Source organism: Pteropus alecto, unplaced genomic scaffold, assembly GCF_000325575.1.
Source record: "Pteropus alecto unplaced genomic scaffold, ASM32557v1 scaffold161, whole genome shotgun sequence".
NCBI lineage: Eukaryota > Metazoa > Chordata > Mammalia > Chiroptera > Pteropodidae > Pteropus > Pteropus alecto.
The window spans coordinates 3,907,303-3,927,004 of NW_006432943.1; the positions used below are offsets into that span (position 1 = coordinate 3,907,303).

At 36.5% G+C, this 19,702-nt stretch overlaps 1 pseudogene; it reads left to right on the plus strand.

Annotated features, from left to right (window-relative positions):
• Window positions 1-6,103: 6,103 nt before the first annotated feature.
• On the plus strand, window positions 6,104-6,222 carry LOC112476359 (annotated as a pseudogene).
• Window positions 6,223-19,702: the final 13,480 nt, after the last annotated feature.

Sequence of the window (19,702 nt, forward strand, 5' to 3'; positions counted from 1 at the left end):
CGGGTATAGAACCACATATGATATGTCCCCAACCACACAGGAGCTATATAGACCAGTGTTTCTCAGTCTTTTTCTGTGCAATACTAGGATATTAATAGATATTATGTAAGAATAATATCTGTGATCAAATAAGTGTGTAGAAACTCTGAGTTAAAAAGATCAAACAGATTTCTCTACTATGAAAGTTTTTAGATGATATAATCAGCTAATTGATATGGTTAATTATCTGATAGAAGGGGATATGATATGTGGGATTTCTCAAACTTATGTGGACCTACCCTTTTAAACAGATGGCACCTGTAGAATGAATATCCTATGAATTACCTTTTGGAAAGTACAGAAATACACTTGTCTAACATTTAGGAAATCAGGCAATTCATGAAATACAGCCATTGAGGCAGTTTCTGAAAGGCAGTGTTTTCCTCAAAGGTTTCCTTTGGCTTTTTGTTTTCATTCAGAGAGGTGTGGAGGCATGAGGAGTGGTAAAGAAAGGAATATCAGAATCTCAAGTGGGGCTCTCTGAAATCTCTCATGTCCCTCACTGCCCACCCTTGACCAAGATTCTGATACCATTCTTACTACCTCATCCCCATCTTTGACGATCTCTTGAATTATGAGTCACTGCTGTTCTTGGGAGTGATTGCATCTCTCAGGTGTATTGGTGGAGAGAAAATGGATTTGAACCATAGTCTTACAAATCAAATCCAAAATTCTTTGCCTGTTAAAGTTTTCTGTTGTCTTCTCCAACTCTAATGTCTCCCTGACTTTAACCTTCTTCTCCTCCCCGCATTAATCACCACCATAGCCAATTAGTTTGCTCACTGATCTGAGGTCATATTATGCCGATTCCAGACTGGAAACTTTGGCCATATAATCTTTCTCACATTTTCCTAATTCTTCTTCTGTCCTTCAAAATCCAGTTTAAGTGTTACTTTCTTCAGAGGTCTCCAATAATCCACCAGTTTACACCACTTAATTAGTATTAGTTTCAGCCATTACTTGCATACAGCCAATTCTTTGTTAAAAAATCTGTTGGGCTTAAAAAGTTTTAGGGTGATTGTTTGGAATGTAGAGCACATTTCTCCGTAGGAATGTAATTCAAGGTGCATTTGAAATAGAAATAGTAGAAAATAATCTTTAGTGATTAAACAAAACAGTAACTAGCGATTAAACAAAACAGAATCAATAAGATTGAATTAGCTTACTCTCATTTATCTTGGTGCTGGTGTTTAAGGAAGAGAAGATTTAATTAAAGGAGGATGAAGAGGTGTTGGGAATTAGTGGATATTCTGAATGGGCTTTATGGGGCTATTTCACAGAAGACACAGGCTCTTTGTTATGTCTTCATTACCTCACAGCTCCTAACTCTTCATTTCCATGGTGTGTCGCTGGTGTCTGGCTACAAAAGCTTTTGTAGTTAGCCATGGTTTTGATTATGGTAGAATGTCAGCAAAAAAGGCAGAATAAAGGACTTCCAAAAAATTTTCCCTCCATAAGAGCAATGAAAAAACTAGCAACATTTTTCGGAATTAACTTTTTCAGAACTCTAGAAATTAACCAAAGGCTTGCAGTAACTTGGGGACCGTTTATTCGAGAAAAATGGCTGAATCTTTGTAAGAACAGTGAGTTCTGTGGCATCTTAACTTGCCCTAGTCCCCCTGCCCCTTCCAGCTATGCAATAGCCTTAAAAAATCATAGCCCATATTCCTAGGGTAGCTCGGTAGCCACAACAGAGAGCAGAATGTATTTGGAATTCTTTCAGAGCCTCATTCTCATAGAAATGTTTTTATCTGACCTGTCCGGTGATTACTTGGAAGACTTCACTTACAGAGCTGACTCAGAGTTCAAGCAATGCTAAAAAACTTCTCCCCACACAGGGGCATTGTCAAAAACAATTATAGGCAAGCTTTTAACTTTGTAGATGCCTTAGGTGATGGTTAACAGTTGGTGCAAACAATAGACTGACGAAGAGCTTAAAAGGAATAGCTGGTGAAATGCAATGTCTCACAGGGGCTTTGGAAAGCTTCAACATATTCTTGGTAATCTAAAAGGCCATGTACATGGAAGAGCTGTGAGTATGTCTAGGAAAGACCTGAAAGGGCCCTAAGCTCTTACTTCTGGTTGACTTTGAGATTCTATATGCAAGCAGGAAGCGAAGGCTAAAATGGAATTGTAAACTGAGTTTCAAAGGGTTGCCCCAGAAACCACACAGAGCCACTCACAGCAAAGTCTGGGAGATTTATTGGCTCCAGGTGGTTAAGAGAAAATTTCTGTTCATTCATTAGCTGACCAATAAGCTAACCAAGTAGAAACACTAAAATGACAAAAATGTAGACTTTTCACAATTAGTTTAGAAAAGTTATTAAATAAACAAACAACTATAAGAAGTGGCAACAACAACCAACTCTATAAGTGAGGGTGGGCAGCTCTGATTGCCAGAGTTGTCACATTATATTATTTTAAATGTCTAGTTATTAACAAAATATTGTGAGGTATACACAGAAGCAAGAAAATATGCTCCATACAATGAAAAAAGCAATCAATAGAAATTGTTCCTAAGGAAACCCAGATGTTGGACTTAAAAGACAAAGAATTGAAATCAGTTTTTAAAAATATTCCAAAGAGCTAAAGCAAACCATATCGAAAGAATTAATGTATGATAATGACATATCCCCAAATAGAGAATATTAATAAAGAGAAAGAAATCATAAAAAGGAAATAAATAGAAAATTTAGAGGTTAAAAGTATAAAAATAAACGAAAAAAATTACTATAAGAGCTCAACAGCAGATTTGAACGGTGAGAAAAAGAATCAGGGAACTTGGAGATAATACATTGATATAATCTAGTCCGGGGAACAGAAAGAAAAAAGAATGAAGAAAAATGAACAGAGCTTCACAAACCAGTAGGACACCAACAAATGTACCAACATAAGCATAATGGAAGTTCGAAAGGAGAGGAGAGTGAGAAATGGGCTGAAAAAATACATGAAAAAATAATGACTAAAAGCTTCACAAATTTGGTGGAAAACATTCATCTACATATCTAAGAAGTTCAAAAAAACTCTACATAGGGTGAACTAAGAGATCCACATCTAGATGCATCATAGTCAAATTGCTGAAAGCCAAAAGCAAAGCTAGAATCTTGAAAATAGTAGGAGAGAAGAGACTCATCACATACATGGGAACCTCAATACATTAACAGTTGCTTTCTCATCAAAAGCCATGGAGGCCAGAAGACAGTTGGATGACATATACAAAGTGCTGCAAGAAAAAAAGAAAACTTGTCATCCAAGAATTCTATATATGGCAAGGAGAAATAAGACATGGCCAGAAAAATTAATTGTAAGAAAAACTAAATGTAAGAAAAACTGAATGAAAGAACACTATACAGTAACTCAAATCTACATGAAGAAATACAGAACATTAATAAAGTAACCACATATATAAATATAAAAGGTAATACAAATGTAGCTTTTGTTTGTTATTCCTTTTTCCCCCTCATATCTGATGTAAAAGACAACTGCTAAAACAATAACTATAAATCTATGTTGATGAGCACATGATATATACAGATATAATTTATGATAATAACGGCATAGAGGAGTGGTAGGGAATGGAGCTATTTAGAGCAATTTTTAAAAATATACTATTGAAATTAAGTTGACATTAATCAGAACTAGACTGTTATAACTTAAGATGCTAATGGTACTCACCAGGAAGAAAACAACTTAAAAATATATAATAAAATAATTGACAAGGGAATTAAAGTGGTACACTAGAAAATATCTATTGAACACAAAAGTAGGTAGTGTTGAAGGATTTGAGGAACAGAAAAACATCAGATATATTGAAAACAAATACCAGAATGGCAGACATAAATCCTGCCTTATCAGTAATTAAATATAAATGGACTGTACGTTCCAAATAAAAGGCACAGATTGGGAGGATGAATTGAAAAACATTAACTGTATGCTCTCTGCAAGGGACTCACTTTAGATTAAAAGTCACAAATAGTTTGAAAGTAAAAGGATGAAAAAAGATATACTGTATAAATAGCAACCAAAGAGCTGGTGTAGCTATAATAATGTGAGACCAATAGACTAAGACAAAAAAAAAAAAAATGTTACTAGAGACAAAGAGGATGTTTTATAATGACTAAAGTGTTAGTTCATCAGGAAGACATAGTTATAAACATCTATCCACCTAACAATAGAACCCCCTTACATGAACTAAACACTAAGAGAATTGAAGGAAAAAATAGAAAGTAAAAAGAGTTGGGACTTTAATACCCCACTTTCAATAATGGAACTAGGAAAATCAAAGAGGAAATAGAATTGTATAACATTCTACAGCAACTAGATTAATAGATAACTGTAGAAAACTCCACCCCAAAGTATCAAAATACATATTCTTAAGTGTGCATGGAACATTCTACAGGATAGACCATATATTGGGCCATAAAACAAGCCTCAATAAATTTAAAAGGATTGAAATAATTATATAATATGTTTTCTAACCACAATTTAATAAAATTAGAAATCACTAAAAAGAAATTTTGGGAAATTCAAAATACGTGGAAAGTAGTACACTCTTAAAATAACCAACGGGTCAAAGAATAAATCATAAGAGAAATTCATTCATAGTTAGACATGAATGAAAACGAAAATACAACATGCCAAAATATAGGGTGCAGCTAAAACAGTCCTTAGAGTGAAATTTATAGGAATAAAAATCCTAAATACAAATTCTATAAACAAAGACAGAAGGCAATCCAGGGCATGTTCTCATGGTGATAGCAGAGGAGCAAGAACAAATAAACTCAAGCAAGCAAGCTCTTTCCAAGTCTCTGCTTCTGCTAAATCTGCTAATATCCTACTGGTCAAAATAAATTACATGACTGAGCCCAGAGTCAAAGGGAGGGGCACAACAGCATCCCCACAGTGGGAGGGCCTTGGTTCCCTCACTGTATTATACTTTTCTGTAATGTTGCTTGTTTCTGTTTCCGTGTTTTTGAAGTAGGTATAGAATTATAAAAACCCAAGATAAAAGCAGGAAAACAGTGTTGCTTTCATTGTTCAACATCTGTGGTTGTGAATTAATACTTAACATGAGTTCATATGTTAGACAACTGCTTTAACCGTGCATTATAATCATTGGTGTCCATGAAAGAAATATTTATCTGTTGTTATACATTCTCCGATCAGCAGGGTCTTTCTGTTCAGGTGCCATTGTTTAAATGATATTGGAAAATGGTTCTTTAATATGACATATCTTTTGAGGTTGTCCATCTTTAAGTAGTAAGCCCTGCTGGAGCTCTATTAATTAGCCCAGGATTAATAAGCCTTCACTAACCTGTGAAGTTGGAGAATGGAATTGGAAAAAGCCTGAATATTGTATCATATAAACTAATTTTTGTATTGTCCACTTGGTGGTAGAGTTGTTTTTAGAAAGCAGTGTGAAGAGTAATGAGCCAAGAGAAATACAATCTCAGGAATTGCTAGCCATGAGAAAAATGCAGTATATGTTTCTAATGGGTATTCTAAGAAGCATCATTACTTTTATTAAAGTATAAAAGATAATGTCGTCCAGGATAAGTATGTTCATTTTATGCACATATACACACACATGTGTGTGTGTGTGTGTGCATGTGTGTGTATTTTGGCTAAAGAGGCTTGATAATTTTATTTCCCAATTCTTCAGGTGAAGTTGCTTGCTTACTGGTTAGAGGTCGGTGCTCAGAAATACTGATTTTAGAGATTGTCTTAATTTGGGTAATCCTAAACACTATCCAGTCTTTCTTCCTGTTTTTTAATTTAGAAAATTTCTTTTGTAAAGCAACACTCTTCATACAATGTTGTTTAAATTCTTCCTGCTTAATTATGAGGTCTGCTGATCAGCAACACCGGCATCACTTAGGAGCTTGTTAAAAATGCAGAATCTTGGCCCTCACCCCAGACCTACTGAAACAGACTGCAATTTAACGAGATCCCCGAATTTTTTGTATGCCCCGTGAGATGCAGCCTTCCCCGCTGGTAAAATGCAAGTAGTGGATGATGACGTATAAAAGGAAGAGAAGCAGGGCAGGTATCAGAACAAGAATCAGTTTACAGCCATGCCACCATGAACAAGCCCGATCCTGTCTGATCTCGGAAGCTAAGCAGGGTCGGGCCTGGTTAGTTCTTGGATGGGAGACCACCTAGGAAGACTAGGTGGAAAAAATAAGGGATTGTAAACTGACAAGGTCCTTGCAATCTGTGAGGTCAACCAAGGGTTGTCTCGCCTAACTGGAATCATTTAACAGAAATTCACAGATTTATTCTGAACCTTTAATTTCTTATTTGAAACCACCCTGGCTCTGGAGATTGTATGTGTGAAGCCACCTCAAGTTCTTTTAGATTCTAAAAAACAGAAAGCAGAACTATGTCAGTCATTCACACACTCATCAAAATCATTGAAATATAGGAGATTCTGGAGACTGGTGTTCTATTCTGGCCCAGTCAGTAACTGACATTTGGCAGATTGTTAATCTCGTAGTCTTTAGCTTCTTTATTTGAAAAATGAGGAGGTTGGGCAGGTTTATCCTTTTCAGTTGTTCTAAAAACGCTATGGTTTTAGGTATAGTCAGGGCTGATTTCACCTGGTAAACCCACATAGCCCTTTACCTATCTTTGTGCTGGCATCTGTTTGGAGTGGCTGGCGCTGGTGCACCATTGGTTGCTATGTAGTTTAACTATCTTGTCAGTGGATGATTGTAGGGGAACTAAGTCTCAGGGACCTTTAGGAACTAAGTATTATCACTGTAGGTACCAGAATACTTGCATGTTGTGGACTCAATACATGTAAATACAGGCCTGAGATATAAAAAAGCTGAACCAAGCAGTGCAGAGAATAGAAAGTACATAGGCTTTGGTGTGAAACAGTCTTGGGGTTGTATTCTAGTTCTGCATACTAAGCTATATGGGTGTAAGTATATTACCTAAACAGGTGGTATCAGTTTTGTTTTTTAGCTAACAAATGGGATCAATATACTACCATGTACCTCGAAGTGTAATTGTAAGGAATTAAGATAAGAAATAAGATAATTTATATAGAGTCTGGCAAATAATAAATGCTCAATAGATGTTAGTTTCCTCTTCACTTATGTATCCATACCTGGAATAACTTGTATATAGACCTTTACTTCTGGAAACCCCTATAATGTGATATGCTGAATGAACAGAGATACGTTGTGCCTTAATAATGAGTAATAATAAAAGAAAGATAGCTAATTCTTAATAATTCTAGTTGGGGAGGGGGAGGTTATATATCCATCTAGGGTTCTTATTAAAATCAAAGATGACTTTCTTCTTTGGGTTAGGGGTCTTTAAACATTTTTGCTTGCATGTTCTCTCTAAGAATTAAAAAAATACAATAAAACAAAAACAGCTATGTACTCCACATATGTTTTTAAATTGACATCTAAAATTTTTCATCATAAATTTAAATAATTGCAAAGGTTGCAGTTTCTAGTGTACTTTAACTATTACCATTTAAAAATAAAACTATTGTTTATCTATTTTAGATTTAGAATATTTAAAGTTTGTAAGAAGCAAACTCCAGTCTGCAAAGTTATTTTCTGTATTTTTACCATTCTTGTCCGTGAGAAACAATTGGCAAGGACTTGCTTTCACCAGTATCTCAATCTGTGCCCTGAGTGCTTATTTAGCTTAATTTTAAAGAAGAGAAGGTGAAAAGTTACATATTTATTTCTGACACTGCATCTTCAAATCAAAGGGTAACCCTCCCTTAAAAGTTAGCCAACTTTTTCTTAAAGGGTCAGATGGTAAATATTTTAGACTTTAAGGACTAAGCAGTCTCTGTTGCATGCAACTATTCAACTCTAGTAGCGCAAAAGCAGCATAGACAATACATGAACAGGGTCATGTTCCAGTAAAACTACTCTGTTAACTACTCATTACTCACTTGACTCCCCAGACACTCAGCCCTAGGAAACCATGGATCCACTTTCTATCCCTGTAATATTTGCCTAGGCTGGACTTTTGGAAGCTTACTTAGAGCTTGCTCTGGTGGTTTCGTAAGAACCCAATTTTCTCTATTAAATTTCTTTCTGCTTAAAATACCTTGAGTGGTTTCTGTTTTTTGCACTGGACCTTGAGTGGTTCAGAATTAAAAGAGAAAATTGAGTGCTATAGAATTTTTAAAGAAGAGCTTGTTTGTTAATGTGTGAAAATGGATATCAAATTACTATAACATTCAGATTCAATTGTATACATTAAAAATATCGATATTTACAACATGCCAAAATTATATTCTTTGTGAGTATGTTTATAATGAAAAAACTTGTAATGTAGGGAGGAGTCAAGAGAATTAAAAATGTTAATCAAGCTACATTCAGAGACTGTAATATGCTGATCAGTCTTGCAGCCAAGCCAGGAGGACACCTTCAGAACAAAGGAAGATCAGTTCTGGATTACTGACAACGCATTCACCACACCTGTGAAGGGGAACCAGGAACCAAGAGTCATTCCTTATGGTTAAAACCATGGGGAACCTATGGATTAAAGGCTGGGAACTGCCAACAGGCCTTTCACTCTAATGTTCTTACCTTTTCATGCGATATACTCTTCCCCTTCCTCACTATAGGTCCACATCAAAGGAAATGGGTTAACAAAGTCTTTTAAACAATAACTCACAGGAACTAAGGAATGTTATGTAAACTGAATTCCCTGAACACTCAGCTCACCGCTGCTCACTGTCTTTCCACGTCTCTCTTGGTCCCTCTCTCTCTCTGCCTCTCTGAGGAGACCACTGTGGAGTGTTACCCCTTTTCTAATAAACTTTTCTTTTGACTCCAACTATGGCGTGTATGTTGAATTCTTTCTACACTTTCTGCCAAATGACCCTTTTCTCTTGGTGCTGGGCTTAGTCTTCCCCCACCAACTTGGGGAAATTTGCCCTGTCCTGCATCATTGGATGTTTCACTTAAAACTACATAAGAAAATAAATAGTTTTCAAAGTTTTTGTAGGTGTAATGCAAGCAAAGGAGTCTGGAATCTTGTTTTAGGCTATACATCTTATCTCTCTAGAATGTCCTTTGAAACCAAGGCTTCGAACTATGTGGCTTCAGTTAAAAAAAAAAGTTTACTGACTTTAACAAATCATTTTCCTTAAGTGACAAAGCAACATGTATTCATTATTTAAAACTTTCGAACAATACAGATGTGATGGTACCACCTTGAACTATACACTTCCTAGAGGTAACTGTCATTTACAGATTTTTATCTTTTGAGATCTTTCTCTGACACAGGAGCTGTAAAAGAAACTTACTAGCTACATTAGATGACCTCTTGAGATGCCTCCTCGCATCTAAGATTTAAATACAAATTCAATGCATTTCACTGGGCTCTTTTGAATACCTAGCATAGCAGGCCCTCTCTGGTACTTAATGAATCTTTGTTAATACTAACCTCTAATTTAAATGATTCAAATCTTTGACAAGGAGTTAAAAAGTAGATCATCTAAGATATGAGTCTGAAGTGCACATCTTTATGCGTAGCAAAGATCCTCTGCAAAGCTAGTGCTTTTTCCTTGTAATTAAAGATCACATTCACTTTTTAAAAAAGTGAATACTTATCTCACAGAAATAACAAATGTCTTTTTAGGCATTCCCTTCTCGATCTTTCCAAATGAAATGGTTCTTCATCTATATCATTCCAGTAAAGATAATACTGATAATATCTGATATTTATCTTTGTTTTATATTTTACAAAGTACTTTGAGATGAATCTTATTTGATCCTAGTGAAGCAGACTTAGTAACGGTTATGCCCATCTTAGAGATGAGTAAATGGAGGCTAAGAGAGGTTCATTGATTTACTCGGGGTCGCATAGTGTTAGAGCTTGAACTAAAACATTTTGACTTTAATGTTCTTTTCCCTACCTACACACAAAACATTGCCTAGAAATTGCCTTTATTAAATGATAAGTTGGTAAGATGGCTTTGGGGGGCAGTTATGGGATGGCTGGCATATACTTCTGTAATTTTCGCTTATTGTTGCACAACTTTCTCATCTTGGGAGCTAAGCGACAATTTAGCACTGTTAATATAACTTGATAAATTTTTTGTGGCCTGATGAGGGTGCTCTTATTCAATGCATGGTTTGAAACCCGATGTTAAATCTGTATTATAACTTCACATGTTGCCCAAATAAATGAGTGTGGGTGTGATTATGTTTATCTTGGACCAAATAGAGTATTTCAGTTCAGTTTCACCTACTTCTTTTTTTTAACCTATACAAATAACTGGAATCTTGTCTTTTTCTCTTACTCGGAATATGTAACAGTGTAGATTTAAAACGATAAAGAACCTTTCAGAGATCAGATTGATTTAACTGATTCTAGAGGGAGGTGTGGAGGGGAAATGAGGCTGGATTAATCCAGTGCTGAGAAGATGGTCAGCAACAGGTGAAACTCCTTTAAGGAGTCCTCCTGATCTTCTTCCCCCAACCTAGTTCTACCTGTTCAGGTATCACATAAATAGGGCTCCCTTGTGTGCACCCTCAGTTTTATTGAAAAGTAATTGACATACAAGTTTAAGGCATATAGCACCATGGTTTGATTTACATATAGTAATTCCATTTTTAATTTTTTGAGGATCCTCCATACTGTTTTTCATAGCGTGCCTTCAGTTTTCAGATGAGCTTGCCTAAACTTTTGGCTAACACCAAAAGTTGTGAATTTTACATTTGTTTTTCTTGATTTGCTGGTGGAAAAATTAACCTTAGCTTCTGCTCTTGTATCTGAGCTGTCTATTTATGGACTGACTTGGGTAATACCTTCCTGGCTGGGCTGATTTCTCTCCTCAACATGCCACCATCACACATGCACACTCAGGTCTCTCTTAAGTAGCTGTCTAGGAAGCCCTAGACAGTACAGGGCAGCACATGGTCTGTTAGTCCAATAATCACTTCCACTGGATAGCCTCTGGACAATACATTAATTTTTTGAAATTATTATACCATGGTACATTTAATTCTTTAAATTAAACAGTGTCAGACAGCAGTGACTCTGCCACTTCCTAGTCTGGAAACTCTGGGCAAGTTCCCTAACATCTTTAGGTTTCAGTTCCCTCATCTGGAGAGTGCGCTAATAATAGTACCTACTTTAAAGTATGGTTGTGGGGATTTAAAGATGCCATAGGAAAGCAGCTTAGCATATGGTGTGTTAATACTCAGTATTATTAACCATCCTTGATTATAGGCCCCAAATTAAGGGGGTAAGTTTTTTATGGGGGGGGCAGGATTAGCAAGAATAGTTTTAGGAACAATAGCTTGAAATAGGGACCAAAGAAAAATTTGTATAAACTCAAAAGCAAGAACTTAATGATAGGAACTTAAAGAGGATAGATTCAGGGTCTACACTGGAAACTATTGATCATTTGGACATCCTGGGTATGAGTGGCAGTAAAGGGGGCTCATATTGCAATCGGAGATCCTAGCAATTCCTTCCCTAAGCCTCGAATAGGAAGGATGACTAAATGTTAAGCATATCCTTGTTGAGGGCTGGAACAGCCCAAATAAAGTCAAATCAATGTATGCATTATGCCCAGGAAGACAGAGGTAGGAAAAATGTACAGATTGGCACCAGACACGATAAAATTCAAAAACATTTCATTGCATGTCTACTCTTCCCTTCCTTCAAGTATTTTATTCTTTCAGAGTTCATATAGTTGAAATAATATATGTGCCTAGAATTTTTTTTAGTCAAGAAAGTGTTCTTTTGAAATGGTATGTTGATATGATATGATTTTTAATGCTGAAAAATACTCTCCTGATATGTATAAAACCTTCTGGTGATATTCTCTTCCTTATCATTTAAATTTGTGTTTTCAACTTATCTTCATCATCCTCTGTTTTCAACTTCCTAAATGCTACAGAGAAAGGGTGAAGTAGAATGGATGTGCATAAGACTTCCCTGAGAAAGGAGCATCTATTAGATAGGATGGCTAGTGAACTCATGAAAAGGTACCAAATAGTATTGTGTATTTTTGCATTTGTTTGGGAGATGGGATGTGGATAGTTATGTAAAAGGAAGAATGTGATCACCTTAGAAGACTTAAACTTCAATCATCTGTCTATTTTAAATGACACTCTGGATTCTAAATCTTAAGTAGAATATAAAGTCACTGATGGAGCCTGTAGTAATCAGGCTAGGTTAAGCCGTTCTATGGAACAGATATACCTGAAAATCTCTGTGGCTTAATAAACAAAGATTTATTTCTCTTTCATATCACAGTTTGATGTAGATTGGGTGGCTTCCTTGCTAGGCTCTTCTCCAAGTGGTGAGTATTTCTTGGAATAGAAGTGACACATCAGAGACCCTGCCCTACCCAACTTGCAGGTCCACCCAAGTCCCTTCCAGTGGCTTTTCCATACAAATGGCCTGTCTTGATTAATGCTCCTGACTTTCCTATAATTTCTCAAAGGTTCACAAACTGTAAACAAGTAGCATCTGGTCTCAGTGTTCCCTGTACATCTTGCTAAGCAGCCTCAAGCCCAGCACTACTGGCAGCTGGCCTCTGTTCACAGCTTAGCTTTTCCTGGGCACCTCTAAGTTCAGCACAAGAGGCAACCATCTGCAGATCACTTTGTAGCTCATACCAAGTGGCTCCGTGCAGGGCTCAGACAGCAGCTGAAGTTATGCTGCAAGAGAGCCCCTCCCAAGAGGCCCCAGAACCAATACACCTGGTGGCGAGCTTCAGACCACACCAGAGCACCACCCAACCACCTCCACAAATGATACATCCAAAGGCAGACTGGGCAGACACCAGAGCCCTGCTAAAGCAAATCCTGCTCTGTAGGGTCAGCCCTTGCACAACAGCTCCTCCACTGTAGTCACAGCCAGTCCTCACAACCGATCAACCTAAGGGTTAATCCTTCCCACTGTTGTGGCAACAGTAATCAAGATTCAACTACAATAGGAGAGCATACAGAATCCACACAAGGGATATGCCTGGAGCACCCAGCTCAGGTGACCAGGGAGACTGTACCACTAGGCTGTACAGAACACCTACTACATAAAGCTACTCTACTAAGACCAGGAGACAGAGCAGCCCTACCTAATACATAGAAACAAACACAGGGAGGCAGCCAAAATGAGGAGACAAAGAAACATGTCCCAAACAAAAGAACAAAGCTCCAGAAAAAGAACTAAACAAAATGGAGACAAGCAATCTATCAGATGCAGAGTTCAAAACACCAGTTATAAGGATGCTCGATAAACTCAGTGAGAACTTTAACAAAGAGATAAGAAACATAAAACATTAATTTTTCTCCTTTTGAGAATTGCTAGTGCCTATTAGAGTGCTTATCTTGTAATATGTAACATAATAATAGCAATATTTAGCATTTTCTGAGCCTTTTTGTACTTTACATGTATTTTAATACAAAGACCTTATGAAGTATGTGGCTTGTGGGAAAACTGAGTCAGAGTTTAAATAAACTGCTCAAGGTCACGCAACTAGGAAGGATGAGCCCTTTCGTATGCAAACAAAACTGAATCTAAAATAAAATTGTCTTTGGATGAATGAATGACTTGTTTGCTTCCTATGCTCATTTTTCTATTGAGTTGTTTTTCTTTTTTGCTGGTAGGAGCTCTTTCTGTATTATGAATATTAACTCCTTTCCTATTCTGTGTATTGTAAATACTCCCCCAGTCTGTTACTTGTCTTTAACTTACTTATTTGCCAAATTTTGGTATTCCTTTCTTATTCACATTAGAAAACCATAAAGCAGTAGTTAAAAATATGACCCCAGATATCGTTGTTAAACTTGTACTGGCCATTTGAGAAAAGTAATGATAATACTTTAGGTATATGGAGGAACTACATGTGAGTAATACAAGGTCTCACTAAGTTAATCTAAATATGAAAAATAATCTTAAGGGGATTAGTTGCTTACTTTACATTGAAATATTTTAAAATTACTATTCTCCTTTAGGCATATTTGTAATTGAAAAAGAAGGAGTTGGGGGTTTTCATATGTATTAGATTGACATTTGAGGAAATGAATTTTTACTTTATCTGCAACAAATAAACCCTAATTAGTTAAGTGGCTCTGGGTTAAGGGAACTATAATGACTTCTTTCTCTCATTTGTTTACGCTTTTTGAAATGCCCTTTCTGGTCCTATGAAACTCTCCCATACTATTGGCCAAATCACACCTCACTTCCCTTGAGGCCTGTGACGCTTCTCTGATCCCCTGAAGTGGTTTTTTTTTTGTTTGTTTTGTTTTTTTTTGTGGAGACTTCCTAGCAGACAGCTTTCTTGCTGTCAGAGCCCCAAATCTGTTTAGATGTTCACTTTCCATCCTGTGTCCTCAGGGATGCTTTAGCCTTAGAGGTAGAATCAGAACTGGTTAAAGTCTAAACCAGTGTTCTCAAATTTAGCATGTATCACCTTCACCTGGGAGGCTTGTTGAATCAGTTTTCTGAGCTCCACCCCCAGAGTATCTGATTCAATATGTTGGGATGGGGCACTCTTAACAAATTTTGAGATAATACTGATACTGATGGTTCAAGGACTATGCTTTGAGAATCACTGATCTAAGCTGGTCACGATCCAATATCTTTTGCTCATGATTGGTTAAGGTATATTATTTTTAGTCTTCTCTATTATTCCATTCAGACTGACTGTCACACCTGACACAAAACTAATTTCTCAGACAATAGCTTTCAATTACTGTGTAAAATATAGTCACTATTTTATATGAATTCTATGCTTTTGTTTCTAAAGATTGTACACATAACACAGACCCAAGTATATAAATAAACAGAGATGCATAAAGATGTGTTTGCAGCTATGCGATTCATGTTAACTGGGTTTGTGAGGAAGTATGGTACATGGACTTGGATGTCAGAGTAGCCTGTGTTTGAACTATGCTTTTTCTGCACTGTAGTAAGAACATGAACTTGGGCAAACTCTTTAATTTCTTTGCCTTTGATTTTTTTTCATCTGTAAAATGGGGATAATCACTCTGATCTTGGAGTTGTGAATATTAATAATAATGTTTGCAAGGTGCCTGTCATAGAATGGACACTCAAGAAAAGGTGGCCAGTTTCCAGGGCTTTTAGGCTAGTAGCAACTTGGTTCTTATGTATCAAGTCCCTACTACTATGTTCCTAATAGTCACATTCTTAGTGAAGACTATATGCTTACTCTAGTTTCATCTCTCATTCCCCTGGCACCTATCTATTTTATGGACCAGCACCCGGTATGGGGACTTCTCTTCTAGGCACTGGAATCCAGGGCTGGGGAGCCTGATGGGCTAGGACCCCTTGATCCTTAGGTGGGACCTTGCAGCTAGGATAGACCTCCCTATTTTTAAGCGCCACATGTGGGTGTGGGTCCAGCATGTTCCGTGTCTCTGTCCTTCCTACCCGTCTCAAGGTGGCTTCTTTTCTATGTCCTTAGTTGTAGGACTTTGGTTCAGCTAGACTTCAGGCAGTTTTCAATGATGGTTGTTCTGTAGTTTAATTTATTCTAATTTTGATGTAGTTGTGAGAGGTGTCAAACACAGCCTTTACTCACTCCACCATCTTAACTGGAACTCTGATGCTTTTAATATCCTTTAAAAAACTTGAAAAGGGAAAATGCTTCATAGGGGAAAAGCAATACAGTAATTTTGTTTTCTCCTTATTACATCAATGAAATTTATTTTTATCTTTTAAAGTATAAATTGCTCAAATTGCCAAAAAAATCATTCTTGAAATAGACAACAACAATATAGAATTCCAAAACTGGCCTTTGATCTGATCTACCTAATCAGATTGTAAGTATAGTTTCTAATTGATTCACACATCATTAGAAGCCACATATATTAAATCAGTTTGGATTTTCTGTGATTATCATTCAAACTTATTTACTAATTATTTTTCTAAGTAGCAAGATAAAGCTCCACTCAGTCTTTCCCCTCTGATAGTCCCATAAGAAATCATTTTGCTATTAGCCTGGAAACATTCCAGAAACAGAACAGCATGGTGGCAGTCTGCAGCATGGCCTCAAGGGAGACATCAGATGTTGGTTCAAATGTGACTTTTATGCTCTTGATCCCACATCTGAAAGTGAAGATGCAATATGTCTCTGTAAAGGTGGTGCTGAATACGAGTGTTCTATCTCTGTCAGCTCATCAGCCTCTGGGGAAGTGCAATCTAAAAGCCATCATTAGACTCCTGGGCATTGCCTTTAATCTGGGTCTTTTTTGGGGTCTTGAAGTATGGCAGGACTAACCACTTTAAAGCAAGCAAATGCTAATCATACAGTAGCCGACTGTATGAGCAGCTCTCATCTGGGGATTTAAAAACACTTTGCAAAACATAAGTCATTAATCTTCAGAGTGGCTTTTTGGAGTCATAAAAATCCATCTCCACCCATCTTTGCCATTGGGAAATCTGGGATTTCAAAGGCACAGTGTAGGGCTGCACCCAAGGTCCCAGATGGGTCCTGTAATCCGAACATCAAACTCTGGAATTGATCTGGTGAACAGGGCACAGTGGACCTATGGGGAGATGTAACTGACATTGTGGGGCCACATTTGGGTCTGTGGAAGTGTTGGCTCTATCTGGACCCTACTCAACTGCTATGTGTTATCTGAGGAAATGCTAATAGGAAAAGACTGAGCTGTTAACATCTGGCTTCTGTCTTTTCCTTTCACTGATTATTTCTCTCACTATAGGTCTCTCTTTCTTATAATTACTCTCTTAATTTGATTTCTCACATTTGAAGTCATAGATCCATAGCTGTTTAGTACACAAAGAAACCTTAGAAATTGACAATTTTTAGTCTTTGCATAAAATTTTGATAATCTGGCCAGAGATATGAAGTTATTGACAGTGAAAACGGCATTAGGGAAGAACTCTGTTTCTGCTGCTTTATATTTTCCCCTGAAAATTTCTAGCCCATAGAAGATGTTTCATAAATATTTTCTGAATGAATTTATGAATGAGTAAAACCATTATTGGGGGTAAGGGTTGGAAGAAAAAAGCTTGAGATAGTGGTACTTTTTCAGATATTACTCAGGTAAGGTGCAGAGATTTACTGGATCATCTTTTCTGGCTGTGATACTGCTGGTTGGGAACTTTTAACCTATTAAAGGCCTTAATTTTATAGAACAAAATACTAAGGGCCACAGATATGCCTAAAATCTCATAATTCTTAAAAATATATTCATCTAATAAAATATGAGACATTGCTGGATTCTTTCCTACTTGTGTAGAACCTAAAAGTAATTGTCATGTGTCTCAATAAGTGAGTTAAACCTTAGCCTGTCATTTACTGTGTATGACTAGCCGAGGTCACTTAATTCTAATGAGCAGTAGTTTCTTCATCTATGTAATGCTAATGATACTAACCTTACAGAGTCATTGTGAAAATTAGTAAGATAATGAATATGAGAGTGTTTAGTAAATTGTGGAGTTTTATATATCAATAAGTAGGCATTTTATAATTTTATCTGACTAATGTATTGGAGGTTTTTTTAATGGATTATTGAATTACACATATAGTAACTTATTTAGTGTGATTCATTAGACTCCCAGACAAGTTTGGTAGTTTTTAAGCAGAAGGGTAAATCTTTTAAAGATGAAATGTAAATATACCTGGCTAATGTAATTTGTTCCAAACAAAGAACAATTAAATATTACATCATGGACAGTGTTAAAATGAAAATATTAGGAAATATGTTGCAGGAAGCTTACTGGAACCTTCGTGTGTGAGAGAGACAGGAGAGTGGGCAAGGCAAGGAAGGCAGAATGCGTGTGAGTCATGGGATAGATAGAAACCATGAAAGCAAAAGTTTGGGCCTCAAAGTTTAAAAAAAAGGCTTTATTTTTATGTAGGTATGTGTACATATATTCACCCATCCATTCACTGTCAACCCCATCCATTCTATATCTATAGCAGATACTTGGTTTTCTACTAAATACATATTTCCTACTACCTCTTTCCTTCTAGAAAAGCCTACTTCTCTTGAATGAAGCTGAAAATGCCAAATTCTCATTTTCTCAGTGTTTTTGCAGCTAATGGTATCCATGTGACCCAGTTCTGGCTAATGAGATAAGAAAAGTTTGGTAGGGTGCATTTGGTAAAGATTTTTTTTCTCTTTTAGAGAGATTTGTACAAGGGGGCCTTTTTTGCCTCTTTCAGTTTTATGTATTGCGGTGTGAGGATGTGATATTTAGAGTCATTGCAGTCATCTTAACCCCATGAGACAACCGACCAGAAGGTGAAAATCCAGTGTATTGAGGATATCAGAGTAAAAGGATGGAAAGAGCCTGGGACCAGGATGACATCTCTAAGTTGCTTGACCAATTCTTGAAGGGTATGTCTTCAGATTTATTATTTGAAATTATTATGTCTTTATTGTTTAAGTTAATCTAAGTTGGGCATTCAGTAATTGCTGTCATAAGTATACAGATTCACTTTTTCTCTTTTTTTTTTCTCCCAGGAAGAATTTAAGGCACCCACAATACAGTGTGATTAAAGAAATTTGAAATAGGTGAAATATGATGCAAAATAAAAAAAGGATAGGAAAGAAAAACGGAATGAGGACTGATGCTAATACACAAAAGTTGTGCCTTGAAATCCTATATACTTTCTAGAATATTGCTATAATTTTATTTTGTAGTTAAAGAAACACTGTTAGGTCACAACATTCAGAAATTTCTTTTAAAAATTTGTTGAATGAGTAAATAAGAGTACAAGCCCTCCTGAGAAGGAGCTTCCTCCTCCTCTACCTCCTCCTCTTCAGAGTATGAAGATTTTAATGTGGAGAGTCAGGGAAGTCAATGAACAGGCATTGATACTGAGGCCCTAAGGTGCCACCAGTTTTTTTCTTGATCTCATTGGCCACTGTGAAAGAGAAAAGAAACTCTTCCATAGAGCTGTGGAAGGCTGAGAAGATTAGAAACATGTCCTTGGATCGCAATTCTATGACTCTATTGAAAAATTACAAAACATGGAAAGTGTTATCACTACATAATTTATAATAGCAAATAAGTGTTTGCTATTATAAAAGAAATAAGTGTCAACCTAAGGATAGGGGATGGTACAGTAAATTGTGGTTTAACCATTGGATGGAATAGTATATGGCTAGCATTTATTTATATACTTTTGCCCATATTTAAATTTCCAAACAACAACAGCATGCTCCTACCTAAGGTGATGTAGCTGTCTTTCAGTCCAATAGAAATACACTCTCTCCACAGAAAGGGGATACCTAACATCTTTTCAGTTAGCGTATCCACCTGTTTTTGCCCCTCCACCCCCCTTTATTGGACCAAGCTTACAGAACTGAATTTATCATTGCCACACTTTCATTTTTGGTTCTGAATGATATTCAAACCTCTTTTAATTCAATCAGAATTCCAACTTGATATCCTATAACCTAAAAACTACATTATAAAGTTTATCGCATCAACGTACCTTGTATAAAATAGAGAAATGGTGGATGGGAAAACATATAAATAAAAAACTAAAGAAAAATATGTGTACTACTGCAGTCCTTCTTATGCAACTGGCTATAAGATTAGAGTTGGTGTTTATAACTTCGTTATTCTACCACCAATTCCCTGTTCCCTTTTCTCTCAGCCAGCACCTCAGCGAGTTGTGATTTATTTACTTGGTGAGTGACTCAGTCTTTTACTCCTA